General features: G+C 29.4%; 2 long non-coding RNA genes across 2 annotated transcripts; both read right to left on the minus strand.

The window, feature by feature from the left end:
- Positions 1-842: 842 nt before the first annotated feature.
- LOC127701411 (uncharacterized) lies at positions 843-6,013 on the minus strand. The gene is made up of 4 exons (XR_007982024.1): positions 4,656-6,013; positions 3,209-3,278; positions 2,901-2,951; positions 843-2,544 (listed from the first exon to the last, which is right to left on the minus strand). It is a non-coding gene; the product is annotated as an uncharacterized LOC127701411 (long non-coding RNA).
- A 2,037-nt stretch (positions 6,014-8,050) lies between these two features.
- On the minus strand, positions 8,051-13,236 carry LOC127701877 (uncharacterized). The gene is made up of 3 exons (XR_007982239.1): positions 13,168-13,236; positions 12,737-12,800; positions 8,051-9,237 (listed from the first exon to the last, which is right to left on the minus strand). It is a non-coding gene; the product is annotated as an uncharacterized LOC127701877 (long non-coding RNA).
- Positions 13,237-17,989: the final 4,753 nt, after the last annotated feature.

Here is a 17,989-nt window from a genome sequence, read left to right on the forward strand (position 1 = left end):
TAAAGGAATATTTTTTTGCTCAATATTAAACTTGGTGCTTTCCAATACTTTTAAATACCAAACTTAAAATAAATTTATATAATTCCATAAAATATAAATACATGAATCAAATTCATTTATGAGGTGTTCTCAATTATACTGGGTTATTTAAATAAACTAATATCGTGATCTGTGCAAAAATTATTAGATCACCAAGGAATAGTTAACTGCATTTCATTAAACATTTATAACCCCAAGCTCTTATATTGTATATAAAAGTTCTTTATAATTCCTCCCAATTTCTAACCAAAGTCAATTCTTTATATCAAAGTAGGATAGTTATTTAACAATACATGTATGATATAAATATTTTTTTTAATTATTTTCTTGGAACCAGAAAGTAATAAGTAATTATTTCATATAAAATAAAAAGAGGAGATATGATTGCCAACGAGACAACTCTCCACCAGAGACCAAATGACATAGAATTTAACAACTATCAGTCACCTACAGCCTTCAACCATGAGCAAAACCCATACCCATAGTCCATATCCTTTTGAAATGTGCCATAGTCAGCAAGTATATCATCTGTTTGCTCATCCGTCTACAACTTCCAATCACAATTAAAAGGATTGAATTGTTTTTGCCTAAACTTTCAAATAATCTTCAGTATCTGTTGGCATTGTGTATATTTTTTTCACATTCAAAGGTTCCCCAATCGAAGAATTGACTTTTCCATTTATAAAATTTTATTACTCATATTGAAGGATAGGTTGGTTCAGCTGATAAGAACATAGATTTAGTTAGAGCAAGATTCTGCATTTATAAATCTTGTAATTTGGTCAATCTTCAACGACCAATATTTAAGTTCATTCATTTTTCTATTTTATCCACTAAGAAGAGTTAAAAGCATAATAAATGTCTGATCTCATTATGTAAATTTATATTTTGAATAGCATGTATAATCAAAATATATAAACTCAATCATATTAAGGCTTGGTATAACAAGATTTGACAGTAAAAACAAATAAAATCACATAAAAACCACTAAAATCAGATAAAACCAGATAAAACCAGATAAAACACAAATCTTGTTTTAGCAAAGCCTTATAAAATTTACATTAAAGCTACAGTGGTAATATATATGTGTGAACCCCAAATTTATTTTGAGTTTAAGTCATTAAAATTTTGTCATAATGAGATTCAACTACTAAAAACATGATTTAAAACAAATATATTTGAACCAACCTATCCTTCACATGATAAAATGGTGGTATGAGAAGCTTCTTTCCCTTTTTTTCAAATACTTAGGAGGTCCATTCATTACAATTGAGAACCCTAAAATTTCATTATAATAAAATAAAATACACACAGCCATTAGATACAGAAGATAATCTGAAAGTTTAAATGAAAACCTTCCAATAGTTTATAAGCTGTGGATGAGAGATGATGATGGACAAACAGACTAGACAAATCTTCTTTAATAACCTTTTTATGCTCAACATGAGTGCAGATGGGCATGGCATTTGGTCCTGCCCTGGGTCATATCAAAGAATTGAAAATTGGCATTTGATGCTCCCCTGCTAAGCATTCAGCAATTAGGAGTAGGAGCAAAGACTGGTCAGCTGGAAGTCAGAATAATGTGTTCAGGTAGGGTTAGATGTCTTGTGCAGACTTTTACATTATGAACTAGCACATTAAAAAAATCTTGTATTTTTAATTATCCATCCATCCTTCAAAATCAAAACTTCTTTTACAGGATCCTGGTTATACATGTGGAGGGGGGAGGTAATTGTTTAGAAGCTGAGTACAAGCCTCAAAAATCAAACATTAAAATATAAATAATCATAAATGAGAAAAAATATAGAAATCAATCACACAAAAATGAGAAAATATGACAAACTGCAAAAACTATGTAATTATTTTCACTTGAGTGGCCTCAGATGCTGAATAATGCATTTATAATATATAAACAAAACCAATAAATAAAACTGACAGCCATTAATTTGTATGAATGTAAAGAATGCAGAGTCAAAACAAACCATCTAACTAAACATTTTTATTTCTAGTTCATATTGCACCAAAAACTCAGTACTTAAATTGTTTAATAGGGGATTTGTTTTATTCCCTTTTAGTGTTTGGCCATCAAAGTCCTACTAAATAGGTTTCTAACCAGAAAAAAATCATTTCACAAAGGACTTATAATTCTTAACCAGTGTACATAACTTAAAAAATATATGTAAACTGAAGCAAGTCTTATGGGTATCTTGTGAAACCATACATCATACCTTTGGGACCTCTCAAATAACAATAATTTCACAGTTTTTTTTTATATTTCTTCAATCACAAAACAATAATTGAATGCAAGAAAAAATAATAAAATAAATATTTATAATTTGAATAATAAAGCATTAAAAATTAATTGCATTTATAATTCATTCTGCTTATAAGACAAATATCTGCTGATTTTTTTACAAAAGATAGCAACAGTTCATCCAATGGTTTGCAGGATTGTAGTCTGAGGAGTTTACCATACAAGGAAGGCAGCAACAGCAACTCTTTCGACTGAAAAAGAAACAAAGTTAAATTTCAATTGTTGATTCTTAATTTTAAAATAATCTAACGGGAATAAAGAAACAGACATCAGTGTATGTTAAACAATTTGTTTATTACTTATATTGATTACTCAAAAATATATAGTATCAAAAATATCCGATTTTATTGTTATCTCCCCTTCATATATCTTCTTCAGATCTAGTATCTGCTTTAAAGGGTACATTATTTTAAAATGAAAAGATTGAATACTGATTTTTTTAATTGTAAATTAAAAAAAAAATATATATATTGAAATGTATTTAGTGACATTCATCACACAATAACATAAACACATTAAAGTTGTATGTTGATGAATAAGTTCTCACCTTATAACAGCTTTATCCCAGCAAGTAACCCAATGGAAACCTGATGCTAACCTGGAATATAAAAGTAGTCAGTTATACTAAACTTTCCTAAAAAAAATTATTACACATGTACTAAATTTAAAATTGCACTAGGATAACAAAAAATCATGGAAAAAATATTTGGTATTCTGAATTATAAACTCAGTTTTATATTTACCAAAAAAATTCAAACGGTATCTCATCAGTGTAAAATTATTTTTTTGGTACTAAAGAACCTTATGAAATTGATTTCAAATATTATATTACTAAAAAGATGCTTGATTACCTACCAACATGTTAACAATATCAGACATCCAAGTCTTACTCCCAACACCATGAAAACATCATCATTATAACAACCTAAAAATAAAAAAAATAAAAAAATAATTACTTGTTTTACAGATCAATCTGTCTCTAAGAAGACTAACAAAATAATGCTATGCTTCATTTATTAAAACCTGTTATACATTATCATCTTCACTATATAAACTTTTAAACTGTTAGAGATAGAAATTGACCTTGTGCAAGTGCACGTATATGTATAAGACAATGATATTGGAATATTCAATTACAAAATCGGATGGTTTTGTTCTCTTTTGATGGTTCTTAAAATCATTTTCATAACAGCGTAGACAACCCCAATACTTATGTTGGTAATAATACTAGCTCAATTACTGTAAATTCAGAAACTATTGCAATGTTTTTATTATTGCGAAAAATGCAACATGGTTGTATTGGCAATAATTTAAACTAGCATTTTGAAATTTTTTATATGAATTAAACAGGATTTTTCTCAATATCGCAAAAATTAAAATCGCATTTTAGTCTAAAATTACAAAATCGCAGTTAATGAATGGGTATTATTTATTTTGAATTTATTGAACCATAAGTTATTTATTTTGAATTTATTGAACCATAAGTTATTTATTTTGAATTTATTGAACCATAAAATTAATTTTTGACTCTTCACATTGAATAATCCGAGAAGCGGATTATGTAAAATGTGGAGAGTCAAAAATTAACAACATTGAAAATAAAAGTAATACTTTTAACCAATCAGAAGACAGTAAATACATCAAATTTATTTATTAATAATTGCACGCAATAATTTCTGAATTTACAGTACCTTTAACTTGTTTGCCATTGGCTATCAATAACAGTGATCTTACGCTCACTCAGTCTGTCAGAGGCCTTCCAATAGGGATTTAAATAGAATAAAAGAGCAAAGTACATGTAGGCACAAGAGAAGAAAAAAAGAAAATTATTCAACATTTAAATCAACACACAAGGTTTAGTCCTCTGCTAGTAATTCGTACTATTTGATGTAGGCATTTAGAACCTTTGGCAACCCCAGTTTAAATGTCTATAACACATTCAATGTGGCAAGTGGGCGTTACAAGCTTTCACCTTATCTGACCCAGTCAATAGATAACATCAGAGCGCCAAGAAATCATCTTGTCCACGCTTTTATGAAAATGATTCTATATCAATTCAATATTCAAACATTTACAGACTTTGCATAAAAATTTGTTTGACCCAAATAAGTTTACAAATTCATTGATAATAACTTGCATACAGTTGGTTTCTATCCAACACAGCTCACTCGATACCAGACAGAAAACAAATGTAAGACTAGATACTCTAAAAATCAAACACTGATAGAAAAGAACCCTTAAAAAATAATGTTAAATGCCTATATATATATTACCATAAAATTTGTGGAATATATAAACTCACCACATATTTTTCATGGTAAAGCCTCAGACTTGGTGAAGATTAAATTGACCATCTCCCTTATAGCTGCTCTCCCGGCTGACAAGGTGGCTCTCCTCATCATCTTAACATCTTTTTTTTTAAATATAGTTTTATACATTAAATATATCAGATGCATTTCCAATAAATCCCCTTTCTTGAAAATTTCAGCAAATCAATTGTTAATGACCCAAGATTTCTCCCACCCTGCATACTTATTATCTAGAGCTCTGCTTACATTTATTTTTTTTTATTACAGAGCTCTAAATAATAGTCAATATTAGCTAGCATACATCTGATATTAAAAAAAATGTACAAACATGAATATCCAAGTAGATGAAAATGCTAACATTGAGGGAATTTCAAGTATGTGGAGTTAAACAGGGGTATAATAAATTGCCTCCCTTTGACCCAAATTTCACCCTGTTCGGACTCCACATCCTTGTTATATTAAACAAAATAAATAAAATAGTACAATTAAAATTAAAAAATAGATTGATAACAAAAATCTAACACATTTCAATAAAATATTTCGTACTGATCGACTTATGGTGGCAGAGTGGTCCTATAAGTAGTTCAACTACTGTATCACTAGCCTGTCAACACTGAGAACCCTCACATGAAATGTGTAACTTCATTCTTAATTTGACTAGGGTTTGCCCGTTTCCCTGATGAAGGTGATGTTTTCACCAGGCACTCTGGCTGTCTCCACAAATAAAAATTTACAGCCAAAATTATAGTAAATCATGTTAAAGTGGTGTTTAACACCAAAAATCAACCAATCCAATTTCAACAAGATGTTCTTCAACTATGCCTTTTGTAAAATTATTCTTTAAAAAATATCACCTTGGTTACAAACCAAAATCAGCTAAAAATGACAAAAAAAGTGCAAAAAATATATTTCTAACTTCTTAACTTCGTAAATTCCTCTGCATTAGAGCACCCTTGTCACATATCTTAAAGATATTAAAATTAACATGAAAGAAAAGGTTGTAAGGGGATATATTTACTGCAGACCATTATTCATCTTTTTAGTTTACACTAGAGAGGCATTTGCTATGGTAAGGTATTTTGAAACGTTGCTAAAAAAAACAAAAAAATAATTAAAATTTTTGCTAAGAAATTTAGTGGGAATATTCACATCGGCAGATTTAATTGCATTAACTACATGTATAAAGTAACTTGTAAAATTTGAAAGTATCTCAAATCCTAAAATAACAAAAAGATGGCAAAAATATATACATTACAATTTGCAAAAAAAAAAATACATTTCAATAATTGAACATTTTTTTTTCTTTTTTCTTTCTTTTTCTTTTAGATTATCCATTCTTTAACTCCTGGAAGTGTTTTGACAAGACATGAGTATAAATGGAAAAAGAAAGAATTTTTGTAATGTCAAATACAAGTTAACCTACAACTTCCAATCTTGTTGAAAATGGAGAATCTTTACATATTTTTTTTTTTTTTTTGTAAAAAAATTATAAACATTTTCTCAAGCATACACAAAAATAGTCTAAATTACATTCTTTACTGTTGCAGTTATATCAAAAAACCATTTTATGCAGCCACAGTTATCTGAAAAAGAAATATACATCACTCATGAACATTGAAATAATATTTAATGCAAAACAATAATAATTAACTGAGCATTACAATTATAATGTATAGAACATTTCTTTTTCTTTGTTATAAAGTGATTTGTTGACATAAATTTTAAAGTACCAGTATTTCTTAGCAATAAAAGCATGAAAAACAAGTCATTGGCTGATGTCTTGACAAATATCTTTTTAACATAGTTTTATAGCTATATATAATATATCAGGCTATTAACATACTTGATTGAATTTTTAAACATTTAGTCATGTTAAACCTTTATAGCTAACTATACAATATAGGTTTTGCTCATTGTTGAAGGCATAGGGTGACATTTAGTTGCATCCACATCATTTGGTCTCTGGTTGATAGCTCTCTCATTGGCATACATACCACACTTACATATTTTCATATATGGGGACAACTATAGATATAAAAAAAACTGAAATCCCAAGATTTCGCATTATACATTATACTTTTTGACTTCCCTTATGTATCTTTATATCTCCTTCTAAATTGTTTATTCAACTATAAGTAAAGAAGACATTAATATGTAAGATTTAAATCTGTGCCTAACAAACATCTTGGGCTTTAAAATGCTCTTGGATGAAAAGTTCATAAATCTATGTATTGATTCTTACCAGAAAAGTCAGCTCCAATGCCCACTCCCAGCTTCAATCCTTACAGACAAGCTGTGATGCTAACCTAAAATATAAAATGATAATTCATTAATAAAACCCTGTAACTCAGAAACGTAAAATCTAAAATTTATAAAAAACGAAAGGGAGCTCACGTCAAAAGATATAAACTATTCACTAAAGTTTTATGCAAATTGGTTTAAGCGTTTTTGAGTTAATGTCCGACATGTTGACGACAGACGGACGGACAACGGTATACCATAATACGTCCCGTAAACGGGCATATAAAAACTGTTTAAAAGGTTCTTTGTTGGTATTATGTATTTATATTGAATAGATTGAATGATTGGTTGTTGGTTGCTTAAGGTCCAGTGGCAAATCATTAAATAGAAATAGTCTTTAAAAAATGTGTTATATATGTCAAGAACATATGGATGAGACAGCAATCCAACAAGCCAACACATTTTTATGTAAACAATTCAGATCTTAAACTTTACTCCTATTTGGTTACTGATATAATAATAAGAGTAGATTCCTGTAAAAAAATCTTTTAAGCGTTCATATCTTGTTTTTTTCCATAAAATATTTATAATACATTTGAGTTTTCCAAAACAGGACTAACATACTGGTACATACCTTTGTATTAGCTGTATAAGACCACCAAGTCTTATTCCCACACCATGAAAACATGTCTCAGAACTTAGAACCTGAAATGAAATTATAATCTACACATTATACATTTTGTAAATCAATTTATGTGTTACCGATAACCTAAAATTTACTAAATATTGTTCTGGTTTCTTATTGCAGGTAGACAATTGTATAAAATCATTTTTTTTAAATCAATATAAAAGATAGAAAAGTAAAAAACCTCAGATTTAAATTTAACTGCACAAAAAATATCTGAATATTTTACAAAGTTATCTCCCATTGAATGCAAAATCGTGTTTTAAATTGTACTGGTCTTTTCTTGAAGTTTAATGACTATTTTTAGGATTTACTATTGATATTTTAATAGAAAATCTTGTTCATGTATCTTGTATCTTTAAATACTAAACTGGTAAATTAATTCATCAATGGTGTTTTAAATGCAATATTTCAGAAGGGTCTGTTATCTTAAAAGATCTGGCTAAAATAAACTTGCCTTTTCTATTTTCATGGTAGAGTCAGACTTGGTTGAAGATTTAATTGACCATCTTCCTAAGAGCTGCTATCCTGGCTGACAAGGTGGTTCTTCTCAATATCTTATTGTCAATCTATGTTGTGTCAATTTGTTTTTAGAAAATAAAGTAACATACATAAAAAATATCAGATGCACTTTCAATTAATAAACTTTTTGAAAAATTTCACGTAATTATTTTAAGTGACACACAATTTTTCCCAACCTAAATTTCTATTATCTAGCAAACATCTGATATGTAAAAAAAGTGCATAAATGTGAGTATCCAAGTAAATAAAAATCTAACATTGAGGGAATTTCAAGTATTTGAAGTTAAACACAGTATAATAAATTACCTCCCTTTGACCTAAATTTCACCCTGTTAGAACTCCACATCTTTGTTATATATAACAAAAAAACATAAATAGTATACCGGTAATCAAAATAAAAAAATAATTAAATTACAAAAATTCAACACATTTCAATAACATATTTAGTGCTGATGGAGTAATGGTGGCTGAATGGTCAAAGTAGTTCAACTACTTTATCACTAGCCTGTCAACACTCTGAACACTCACATTGTAGATGTGTTTAACATCAATCTTAATTGACTAGAGTTGCCAGTTTCTCTGTTGAAGGGGATGTTTTCACCAGGCTGTCTCCACAAATAAAACTGGCAGCCAAGATATAGCAAATCATGCTGAAAGTGGTGTTAAATACCAAAAATCAATCAATCTATTTTCATCAAGATATTCTTAAGCTATGCTTCTTGTAAAATATTCTTAAAATAATATACCCTTTGTTATAAACTCAGCTAAAAATGACACAAAGGTGAAAAAATATATTACAATTTGCAAAAATAAAAAACATTTCGATAATTGCACATTTTTTTTTTTTTTTTTCTTTTCTTTTTTTTTTAGATTCTCCATTCTTAAACTACTGGAAGTGTTTTGCCTAGACATGAGTATGAACAGAAAATAGAAAGTAATTTTTGAAATTTCAAAGACCTATTAACCTACAACTTCCAATCTTGTTGAAAATGGAGAACCTGTACATAATTTTTTTTTCTTTTTGTAAAAATTATAAACATTTTCTCAAACATACACAAAAATAGTCTGAATTACATTCTTTACTGTTACAGTAAAATCACATAGCCCTTTTATGCAGCCACAGTTACCTGAAAAAGAAATATACAGAATTAAACGTAATAGACCAGTTTCACATAAGCGAATTATCAACACGGATCTCTAAATCCTATGCGCGTTTTAGTTTAAATCCCGCGATAATTAACGATATTATACGTGACAGGGGGCTACATCAAACTGACTCTGATATTTAGCAACACAATAATAATTCAACCGAAAATGCACATATCTCTCCTTTGGTGTATGCTGGAGATTATTTAATTTTAAGATATTAATAATCGTTTTTTTTTTATATTCAGATAACCTGAATAATTCAGTCCCTCCCCGTGATCGACTCTCCCACTCGCGAGGGCCTGAATTCTTTATACAATAAAAACGCGTCACGAATCCAGGATTTTGATTGGTGCTCTCTGTGAGAGAGAGCCAATCAGCTAATAGCTCAATGTTATTGAGATGGGTAAATCCCGAGCTAATTCCGAATGATTATTTGACGATTGTTTATTGACAAGGCCTTCAGGCGTTAATGTAGCCATCGTAGAGCAGTGGAATATAACGACTGAATTATTCGGGTTAATATTCAGAATAAAGTTTAACCGTTTATACAGAGAATAGCATAAATTTGAAATAAAAAGATGTGATATGATTGCAAACGAGACAACTATCCACCAGAGCCAAATGACAGATGAAAGCAACCATATGTCACCATACAGCCCTCGACAATGAGAAAATCCATACCAAATAGTAAGCTCTAAAAGGTCCCGACACAAAACAATTCAAACGAGAAAATAAATCATCCTGTTGCTGTAAAGAGTTCATAACAGTTGTGTTTATGAGTGAAATGGTTTTAAAAAAGTATTAATCTTGTAATTGCTTTCTTTTGCTTACTGCGCTATGTACATTTGCTGTATGTCAGTTTGATTTTTCGTGAAAAGAGAAAAATATTTTGATAAAAAGAAAACATAAACATCAGAAATACATTTAAGTTCAGTTCTGTTCCAGTATCAATTCACAGTTTTTCCTAAATATGTTTTTACATCTTCTTGTGACATGCATGTAAAGGATTACTGCCTACATATAGGTTTAGCATCATAGACTCGAACTTTTGATTTTCTTTTAAACAAAAAAAGGTTACTGTAAGGTGACTTTTGAACAGATATATCATGTTAAGGAGGGGTATTTGCGAAAAATACCAGTCAAGAGAATGTTAAATTTCATGAGCCGTAAGGCGAGGGAAATTCATTCTCAAGACTGGTATTTTTCGCAAATACCCCTCAAGAACATGCTATATCTGTTTAATTACACCGAATGTTAACGTACAAAGCGCATTGATGATCGTGACATAAAACGCACTGATGATCGTGACATTACAAGCGTCCAGTCGGATAGAGTATTTTTTGGCAAATACCACGGCAGAGAGGGTAAAAAAGGCATATCCTTTTTGCATATACCCCGGCGCTGTTTAAAAATGAACGATATTCATTTGATAAAAGTAAATTGGTGAAAAATACACTGGCTATCAACCAATCAAAACCCAGGATTCTTACATAAGGTGTAATTATGCATGAAATTTTATGGGTACAGGGACAAGTTACCGGCACTACTAAATAATCGAAATTTCCACTAATGGTAGTATGGAAGTATAAACAAAAATTGATAGAATTTTTCCATATATTCTATTTCAAAGATGTAGTATATATTGTGATATGTTAAAAATATGAAAAACACAATGAAAGGTCACCGAGTTTGTTTTCAAGGTACAGGCTGTGAAAATATGAAACATTTTGTATGGATTATACAGAGAAAAATTTTAAGGTATCATTATATGAATATTTGAAGGTAAAATGAATGATAGAATTTCAAGAAAAATGTGAGCAGATAGCTCTTATAAAATGCTTTCAGCTTGGAATACCAACAGAAAAAATTGAGTCACCATGCGTTTTATCCTGTTTAGCATACATGGCATATAACATAAAATAGAACACTTTCCTGTTAATTGAAATAAACATGTAGTAGACAGGGCCCCGGCTCCGTGTTGTAAAGACTGTACTTTGACCTATACTAGTAGTTGTTAACTTTTTATACATTGTGACTTGGATTCAGAGTTGTCTCATTAGCACTCATACCACATCTTCTTATTTTTATGTACATTTGTTTCCAATTTTTCTGCGTCAGTGATGTTTTAGACGGTCATGATAATAAAGTGAGATGTATAAGGCAGTTTTTAAATACGTATCAGCAATACAGGTTTATCTTAAGAGTTTATCTTCAATTTTCAAACATCACACTATAATACAATGCATTCAATACAATTTTAATTTCTAAGCTATGTTTATGATCGACTTCGTCTAAGCAGAGATTCAGTGCCAGCGGACAGAGTAATTTTTTACATTTTTTCAACTTTATCATTTTTCATGCCATTAAAAGTAACTGAATATCCTGTATTTACCACGCTTTGCCATAAAATAAGATCAAATTGCTGAATGACCCCCCTACAAAATTATTAAAATATTCCAAGTGGCATTAACCGTACTGGCCATGATATCAGTGTAAATTAGGTACCAGGGTTAACTTTTTAAACATCTGTATTAGGGGATGACTGTTTGATTTTGAGGGGGATTTTAGAAACTTAATATACTAATAGGAGTTAAAAATAAATAATTATGACCAACAAAGGCAGGATGGAAAAGAATAGTCTGCAACACAAAATGCAGGAAATAATTGTTCAAAAGTTGAATAAATTAATCAAACGGTCGCACTTTTTCAGTAACTGTATGCATAGAAAAGGGTACGTTTTTATCAATTGTCACCTGGTGAGATTGTTCAAGGTAAAACGAGGATTCCACATGGCTAAGGTGTTAATTGACTTCTTAATTTATGACCTAATACTATGTATCTGAAGTGAGTCTCGCTTATTCATCTAATTTATTCTTCCTGTTAAGTGAACAACATCAGCGTGAATTCGTGACAATTAAAGGTACAATTAAAGCCAGGCGGCATATCAGCTCGTATATTACTGCAACCAACAACCCAGCAGTAGTCCGTTTTAAAATCTTTTAATGTGTCATTGTTAATAAAGTTGTCTCGTCAATATAATTTTAAAATTTTGATTTAAATAATGCTAATGTTGCTTGCATGGACATGTAAACGCAAACACTTAATCAGATGATTTTTTTTCGAAGTCTGCATGGTCACTGTATGCTTATCACCGTTAGCCTCCAGTTGATGAACTGTCGAGAATTATCGCGTGATTTCATAGTTTGGCTAATTAGATTAGACATGCGCAGTTAAATGTGAAACTGGTGTATTGTCAAAATCTGAAAATTGAAACAATATCAAATGCAAAATAATAAATAACTGGTCATTATAATCATGAGTCATAAAACCTTTCTCTTACTTTGTTTGAAAGTGATTTGCTGATATATTTTTTGAACTACGAGTCTTTATTAGCAGAAAAGGATGAAAAACAAGTCAATGGTAGATGTCTAAAATATTTCTTTTTTTACATATTGTTTTTTTTATATTGGTTCTTACCATAAAAGTCAGCTCCAATGCCCACTCCCAGCTTCAATCTTTACAGACAAGCTGTGATGCTAACCTGAAAAATAAAATGATTAGTCATTCAAGATTGTTTATAAGGATCATTTTTGATGAACTGTATGTATATTCCATATTTTGAATGATTGATTCATTTGATTGTTGGCTGCTAAATGTCCAGTGGCAAATTAAATAAAAGTCTATAAATTTGTAATAGAAGTTGAGAACAGCAAACCAGCATCCCAACAAACTTTTACATAATCAACTCAGATAATTAAATTTACTCCTTTAAAGGCAATTAAAGAAAGCAAAGACTTCTTACCAAACTCCTACAAACCTTCACGCTTAAAAAGAGCACATGCTATTTCCAAATACATTTTATAATACTTTTTCTTTTTTCAAAACAGGACTAACATACTGGTACATACCTTTGTATTAGCTGTATTAGACCACCAAGTCTTATTCCCACACCATGAAAACATATCACAGAAGAACCTAAAAGAATTAAAAAAGACATTATATATTTTACAAATCCATTTCTCTATAAATATAAAGTCACTATATAATGTTCTGATTTCTTACAAAATGTACACAATAGTATCAACACAAGTTTGTAAGATAAACTGTTGACAGAGATGTCTCGCCTAGCAGCGGAAAATGAAAAACATCTGATGATTAGCAACATTGCTAATTAATTCGATAATTTGTTAGTAATGCAAATAAATACAAAATGTCATTGATTTATAGCAAGGAGTAACTATTAACCTGACTAAACAGAAAACTTGACATAATAAAAATAAAAAAAGTCAAAGGTTTTTGTTTGGAATTTAACTGCACAAAAGTGATGTGCAAATTTAACAGTTATATCCCATTGAATGAACAAATCTTGCTGTTAATTGTACTTGTCTCCCCTTGAAGTTTTCAATATTTTGATCGAAAATCTTGTTCAAGAAAATGGTAACTTAAGTTATAAGACTTATTAAAATCAATAAATCAATGGTGTTTTGCATGCAGAAGATCAGAAGGGTGCTGGCGTGTTGTCTTAATATGCACTTCTTGTCGAATATTTCTAGAAAATGTATACAAATATTTGGCTTAAATAAACTTGCCTTCTTAATTTCTTGGTAAAGCCTCAGACTTGGTTGAAGATTTATTTGACCATCTTCCTTGGAGCTGCTATCCTGGCTGCTTTCAAAGGTTTTCCATCATAGTTTTTTATGCTAATCAGTCCACTGAATCCATTTTATCTAAGTAATGAAATGTCCTTTCCATTGTACATTATAAAATGTACAATAGTCACCAGAATGTTCCAAGGCATCTCACATTATTTTTCCAATCATGGAAACTGAAGAAATTCTCAATTTAAAATACAAATAATTTATTAAATTCATTTAAAAAGTACTGTAAAAATACCAGACATGCTTTTAAACAGGTAACTTGTATTTTGATAATTTACGAAATGAATTCTGTACCCCACAATTTCTTCCACTCATTAAAAGTATATTTTAGAACTATGTTTACATTTTTTTTTATTTACAGAGCTCTAGATAATAGCTTTTATATAAGTTACCAGACATCTGATATGAAAATATTTATATAAATGTAAGAAAAAAAGTACTGTGTAGTAATAGTATAATAAACACATATAAATCAACATTTTTTAAATATTTTGAAGCATAGTTTAATAAAATATATCTCATTTTCAAGGTTTACTACTCATGTACATAGTAGTCATGTATAGTCCCAAAATTTGTAAAAGCCTCTATAGATTTGCAAACTCTCTGTGAATTCCAAAAGATATGCATTAAAAACTATTTATTTTACCAATGATGAAAAATTACTTAGTTCCCAAAACAGGAAAAAAATTATCGAACAATTCCATAGTACCAAGTGGACAACTTAAATATTTGTACAATTATTGTGTGAAGTTAAAAAGATTGAGATTGAAAACTGCAGGAGTTGATTACACAAAATCAGTACCATCTTTGAAAATTTTGGAAAACAATCATCAAGATCAGAATTAAGGGAAAAATGGGGGAAATTCTTCAAACAATTTCATATAAGCAGGTACACAACTTCAAAATGTACGCAATTATTCTGTGAAGTTTCAGTGGTACAAGAAAAAGAAGCTGAAATGAAAAAATACAAATATGATGCAAAATGATATTACATGTATCAAGTATGAAATCTTTAGATTTAATAAAAAAAATTTAGAAAGAAAAAATTAAGAACTCAAAGAAATGATATAAATACTGATTCTTTATAATAAAAATTAATTTCAATACTTTATAATTTAAATTAATTTCAAAACTCAAATGGCATGTAATACTTCAACAAAATAGATTTTTACTTTTTACTTTAGTTTTATACTTGAAAGAAAAATAGTAGCAAAATTTATAATTGAAAAAGTAAAATTTTTTGTTCCCAGATTATTTATGATAGCATTTTTGATTGGTTATATCAAAATTTGTTTTATGTAAGATTACTTCCAATGACTTTTGTCAGAAAAAAAGGAAAATCACTGATATCTTGACAATAATGGACTGAGGCAAGGTTACTGCACTCTCCGGAATCATTGGTTCCTCAAATGGATAAGAACCAGAAGCAGCCAATATACAGACTTACAGGAGTCAGCTCTTTTTTGCCAAGGAAAAGAAAACAGATTACCAGTTAAATCTAAAATAGTCTGGTTATCTTTAACTTTTTTAGTGATTAAATCCCCAAAGTCTGAAACAGGGTCTAATATAAATCTAAAACTGCTTGGTTAACAGAACTGATTGTATGCTATCGCTCGGGCAAAAATAATCACGTATATAATGCCTACCCATGTTAAAATTACAATAAAGTATAGCTTGCAACAATTATTTCTCAATTATTATAGACTAATGGAAAACTCCTTTGAACTAATGAGGCTAAAGTTGGATCCCTGTTAAAGAGTCAAGCTCTTAGATTATTCTTTGTCTGGCCATGAGTTTCAAAAAGGATCCAATGAAGAATAGCTGCAGTCAGTTATTGATAATTGGGTTTTACTTATTTTATTTTTTTGAAGTATTTTATGATGGCAAGTGCTTTAGCTATATTGTAATTACCAAATTTGAAAAAGATAGAATGGTTTGATACCAAGGAGCAAATTAATTTATGTTGTAATTCAAACGGTATGATAGGGTTAAGATCAGTCTTAAATACCTTTTTCAATAAAAGATCTAAATTGTATAAAATGAACTATATTTCAACAAACTTATGATTTGAAATTTGACATTTTTGTGTTGTACAATCTACTCCTTTTCATGTACACATGATTAATAGACTAAAATAGACCAGTTTTCAGCTCCTTTTTTGTGATCTTGAAATGATCCTGCTCACTGTCAATACTTTTGATTGCAAAAAAGAAAAAATGTTTCAAGAAGCTCTAGGACAAAATTATCCTTTAATATATTGATCACAGAATGGCTTGGGAAGTTAAAAAGATTAATTTTCTATCAAACAGGAAATTTTTACAAAGAAACGCTTAAACTCAAGACAATTTAATTTACAAATTACATGAGCAATTGTTAAATGGGACTAACAAGTAAATTTAAAACATTAATACCAGTTGTCAATTATGGTCTCATAATAATGAAGTTATCATTAAATGTCTGGAATCTGTGGATGAAAACCTAGTGTTGAAGGTGTGAGTTGAAAATTAACCCAAGGTTGAGAAGCTTAAAGCAAAGGGAGATAACTACTGTAAGATATACGGAAATTGATGTTAGATAACTCTTCACTTGGAGATGATGATAGTTTCAGATAACTCAAAATGAAGTTTTTAGGGTATTGGAAATCATTATAAATTTCGTTGGTCATCTCAACGAGATTGATTTTCTCCCTTGAGCCGGTACCGCGAAAGTGAGAAAAACAATCAAGTTGAGATGACCAATGATAATCTGTTTATCACTATTTTGCTTATGACAACGTTGAAATTTACATTGACAATGGCACGTGCAGACTTAGTTTCGAGAGATACTTTCCATATCTTCTACTATGCCGAGAAAGGAAATTATCCGTAAGATCAAAGGAAAATTCAGTAAAATAGTGATAATAATATATATATCATAGAAATTTATTATTGTTCACCAAATATTAAGACTTGTACAAGCTTTCAGTCATGTAAGAATTAATAACCTTTGCGATTATGTTTATAACTCTATAATAAATGTAGATTAAACATCCAAATTCTTTTTTGTATGGCAGAATTTTTCGTTATGGCTTGACTGTTATAAAAATGTAATTTTACTTCTTTATTATCTTAATAGCGATCAGTGCTTTAAAGATGTAGATACCCAGAAACAATTTTGAAGAAGATAAAGTATATCTAAAAAAACTTTTGAAATCATATTCCACTTCCCCTGAATTCAACTTAATTTACGAGAATATGTTATCTAGTTTTCCATTTCCACATTTCCAATACATCATAATATGTCAAATACAATTTAGATTTTGATTTTGATTGAAGATATTCATTTTCAATTTTGAAAATAAGAAATTAAAGAAAGTGTGAAAATCGTACAGATTCAAAGTTCAAAGCAGCTTTATGCTCAAACATTTGATTATTTTTTTTATGACTAGAAATATCAAATATTTTTCATTTCAGAATTACATATATAGATTCCTACAAATGGTACACACCACACCCTAAATATCTCAAAACCAAAGAACCATCCAAAGAACAACTGAAACAAACAGAAGATATAACCAACCCTACTACTTAAACACCAATAAGCAACTTTGTTATATGTTAGTAAAGACATGCAGCGCTCCAAGCATAATGTATTTCTGAAATGATTTAAGTCTACACCAAAACTCTGAAGATAAAGAATGTTTTGCTTTGAACTTTGCATGTTCTAGACTACGAGTTTAAATCAATTTCAAGTACTATGTTATTCTATAATCTGACAACTACAATGCTTTGAAAATGTAAAAACTTTAGGAAATTTATTATTTCACTATAAATCTTAAATTTTAATTTAAATGTCTTAGGAAAATTATTTCATTATAAATCTGAAATTTTAATTTAAATGACCTTTTTTTTTTAACAAAGAACCAAAAAAAATGCATTTACTCATTATCTTTTGCCATTTGATTAGGGACTTTTCCTCAGCGTTCAGTATTTTTGTGATTTTACTTTTTTTTCACCACAAAAAAAGCACTGATAGACCTTTAAGACAATGTTAAAAAAAACTTTCAATCGTTGGATCAAATGACAGTCTGTAG

This window comes from Mytilus californianus, unplaced genomic scaffold (genome assembly GCF_021869535.1).
Source record: "Mytilus californianus isolate M0D057914Y unplaced genomic scaffold, xbMytCali1.0.p SCAF_5, whole genome shotgun sequence".
Classification (NCBI taxonomy): Eukaryota; Metazoa; Mollusca; class Bivalvia; order Mytilida; family Mytilidae; genus Mytilus; species Mytilus californianus.